A 4,347-nucleotide genomic window follows, 5' to 3' on the forward strand; every position below is an offset into this window, starting at 1 on the left:
TCTTGAAGGACTTCTTATGGATTTATTTGGTCCGGTGAATCGTGCGAGTATTTCTGGAGACTGGTATTGTCTGGTAGTGAGAGATGATTATTCAAGATATTCATGGGTGTTATTTATGAGTTCAAAAGATCAAACACCGGTTTTGGTACAAAACCTTATTACTAAGATCGAATCACTGTATAAACAAAAGGTGAGGAGAATCCGAAGTGATAATGGTACTGAATTCAAAATAACTATATTGGATTTCTTTTGTATTCAAAAGGGAATTCATCGAGAATATAGTGCACCTTATGTACCTCAACAAAATGGTGTTGCTGAAAAGAAAAATAGAACTCTGATTGAAGCTGCACGTACAATGCTTGCTGATTCAAAGCTTCCGGTTCAATTTTGGAATGAGGCAGTGAATACAGCTTGTTATACTCTTAATCGGGTTCTCACAGTGAAATGATTCAAGAAAACAAGCTACGAGATCTTAAATAATAGAAAACCTAATTTAAAGTACCTGGAACCATTTGGGTGTCCGTGTACAATGTTGAAGAAGGATTCGAGTAAATATGAAGAAAAAGCTATCGAAGGGTATTTCTTGGGATATGCATCTCCAAAGAAAAGGGTTTTAAATTTCACATCTGGCTGTGTTGAAGAATGGTACCATGTGGACTGTCAAAAGTACACAACCCCTCCTCAAGGGAAAGGTCCAGACTGGATGTTTGACTACGATAGTTTATTTAATTCATTTACTCCTTCGACTGAAAACATCGATGAAGATCTGGTTAGAGCATACTTTGAAGAACATTTGAATATTCCAGGATCTTCAAGTTCTAATACAGTTGAAGCTCAACCAGATGCTCCAACTGAAGACTCTCCAGTTGTTTCTCCAGTTGCTATTGATACTGTTTCTACTTCTTCTGATGATGATCAAGCTGAAGTTCAAGTTATTGATCTTGACAGTGATAATGTTTCATCTTCTGAGTTGGGTGAATATTACACTAACTTATTTAATAATGTTGTTGTTCCTGAGAATCCCACTATTCGGATTCATGGATATCATCCACAGGAAAACATCATCGGAGAACTTGATGTGGGTGTTCGTACAAGTCATCAAGTTGCTTCGTCACATAACAATATCACGTTGTGTGCTTACACTAACTTACATTTTCGGGAATTGTGAATCTTGCTAAGTTCAATTGCTTTCTATCTCAAGTTGAGCCAACGACAGCTCGTAAGGCACTTGAAGATCCTTCTTGGGTAGAAGCTATGCAAGAGGAATTACAGCAGTTTGCACGATTGGGTGTTTGGCATTTAATATACAAACCTGCTAGAGTTAAGAAAGCTATTCTGACTAAGTGGGTATTTAAGTGTAAGAAAGACGATCGAGGGGTGATTGTTAGAAACAAAGCACGTTTAGTGGTGCAAGGTTTTTATCAGCAAGAGGGTATTGATTACACAGAGGTAAATGCTCCAGTTGCAAGATTAGAGTTGATTCAAATCTTTCTGGCTTATGCAGCTTATAAGAATATCAAGGTTTATCAAATGGATGTTAAGAGTGCTTTTCTCAATGGTGAATTACACGAGGAAGTGTTTGTCCAACAACCACCTGGTTTTGAAGATCCTGATTATCCAGACCGTGTTTACCGTTTAAACAAGGCTCTGTATGGTCTACATCAAGCCCCGAGAGCTTGGTATGGCACGCTCGCCGACCATCTGACAGATAATGGCTTCAAACGAGGAACTGTTGACTGCACTTTATTTCATAAGACTGTTGGTAATGATCTTCTTCTAGTCCAGATTTATGTTGACGATATTATTTTTGGGTCTACAAACGACACATTGTGTAAGGAGTTCGAGAAGTCCATGCAAACAAAGTTCGAGATGAGCTCGATGGGAGAGATGAATTTCTTTTTAGAGTTGCAGGTTCACCAGTCTGCTCACGGAATTTTTATTCATCAGACTAAGTATGTGAATGACGTCTTGAGCCGATTCAAGATTTCTGCCGGCAAAATCCCTTCTACTCCTCTTCCAGTGGGTCCCAATTTATCACCGGATGAATTGGAGGATTCCGTTGATCCAACCCTTTATCGTGCTATGATTGGTTCTATAATGTATTTAACGGCTTCTCGCCCTGATATTAAGTTTGATGTTTGTCTTTGTGCTAGGTATCAAGCAAGTCCACGAGTGACTCACCTAGCTTAAGTCAAGAGAATTCTTCAGTATTTGAGGGGAAATCCAGACATCGGGTTGTGGTACCCTAAGGATGATACGTTCTTTCTTACTGCCTACTCCGACTCAGACTATGGAGGATGCAAGATCAATTTCAAATCAACGACTGCAGGATGTCAATTCTTAGGAAACCGGCTTGTTTCCTGGTAGTGTAAGAAGCAGACAACGGTCTCCACTTCAACCGCTGAAGCTGAGTATGTTGCAGCCTCGAGTTGCTGTTCCCAGGTTTTGTGGACACAACAACATCTTCGCGACTACGGTTTGAAGTTTCTTACTACTCCCATCTTGATTGATAATTCTGCTGCTATTAGTATCACCAAGAATCCCGTACAACATTCTAAAACGAAACATATCGAAATTCGATATCATTTTATACGGGATTGCTATGAAAAGAAATTAATTGATCTTGAGAAAATACATACTGATTTTCAAAAAGCCGATCTGTTTACTAAAGCTTTTGACAAAACGCGTTTTAAATTTTTGCTTGATTTAAACGGATTGAAGACCCTCGCTGATATCCTTAAACAAGGATGACTATCTTTATTTTCTGTCATTTCTTTCTTTTAAAATTTATTTTGGTTTTAGGGGGTGAAAATCTAGAAAAATACAAAAAGAGTGTGTTTTCGTTTTATAGATAAAATTTCAAAAATATTCTGATTTCTGTTCTTTAATGTTTTTCCTTTAAATATTTAGAAAAAGCAAAAACATTTTAAAATTTTGAAAAACCAAAAAGAATATGATTTATGTTTTGTACAGAAAAATTAGAAAATCCAAAAAGATTGTGAAGTTTATTTTGTTTATAAGAAAATTGAAAAAGACAAAAATATTGTGTTTTTAAAGTTTGTACAGAGAAAAACCAAAAAGATTTTTGCAGGCGTTTTTAGATTATTTTATCGCTGAAAATTATGTCGGTTGTTTAAGTTTGTGAAGCATGCTTGCATGTCTTGGTCCTATGATTCACTTTTGAATTGAATGTTAGCCATTTATTTATTAACTTAAGTTAACTGGGGCAATTAAATTTATCTTTATTTTGTTTTTATGCTCCTCAAAATTTTGAGTTTTTGAAGCAAAAAGAGAAAATGATAGTACATTGATTTTCTTGACCCCAAGTTCAGCAAAAAGTAAGCTTAAAAGACTGTGTGCTTAATTGCATTGGTGCATTGGTAGATCTTAAAACAACCCAGTAGAGTAAAGTATGTTATATAAACATAAAGAAACGCCAAATTGAAAGGGGTGTTAGTCTCTAGCAAAAGTCTCGGTGAGGATGGCAGAAATGTAATAACCAGTCATACTCAAGCCTTATATATGTTGATCACCAAAAATCAAATAAAGCAAATAACAAGCGTTAAGATTCTGGACACTGTGAGTCTTTATGCGGCTTAACCATCTGGGTATTCATAAGCATGAATATTTCACTCGCTTTCTAGAGCAAACCCAAAGTCATTAAACTTGATCACCGCTGTACTTCGTACAATTTAAATTACTGACTTGATCAAAATCCGCTGTTAGTCATACAATTGTTCCTCCCTTGCGTGCGTCTTAATACCATTAAGAAACGGACCCCAGGGGATACAATGTATGTAAGCCGACAGATGGACTCGTGCATACTCACTCACAGTAAAGGAAACTTGATGCATTGCTCAAAATTTCTACAATTGGTATCAAAATTTTTGATCAACAATATAATGGTTTAAGTCAAGTTGGGGTGATTTGGCAAAAATCAAATTAAGCTTGAACTGAGATTAGAGGCTGATAGTTTCTGATATTCTGTGCTAAATTGAACTATTTAATCATATCACAAAAATACTTGAATGTGTGTTATTAGATTTATGTGGACAACAATACCAATGACCGACTTATCGTCAGTCATAATATCGCTGAAATATAAAACTGTGATGGAAGGGGAATTTGGTCAATATGATTCTCTGCTCAAACTCGACAAAAATACAAAAATATTTACTGTTTTTGATAAATCACTAAAAAAATAATACAAAAAGAGTGTGTTTTTAATTGTTCGTATATTCTTATGTAAATACATTCTTTAATTCTTTAAATTTTTTTTAAAAAAAAATACCAAAAATATTTTCGTCTTCTTTATACAAATTTCTTAAATAAATGTTTAAGTTATGT

The sequence above is a fragment of the Bidens hawaiensis genome, unplaced genomic scaffold (genome assembly GCF_021521415.1).
Source record: "Bidens hawaiensis isolate Kalapana, Puna unplaced genomic scaffold, B.hawaiensis_p1.1 tig00031094_1, whole genome shotgun sequence".
Classification (NCBI taxonomy): domain Eukaryota; kingdom Viridiplantae; phylum Streptophyta; class Magnoliopsida; order Asterales; family Asteraceae; genus Bidens; species Bidens hawaiensis.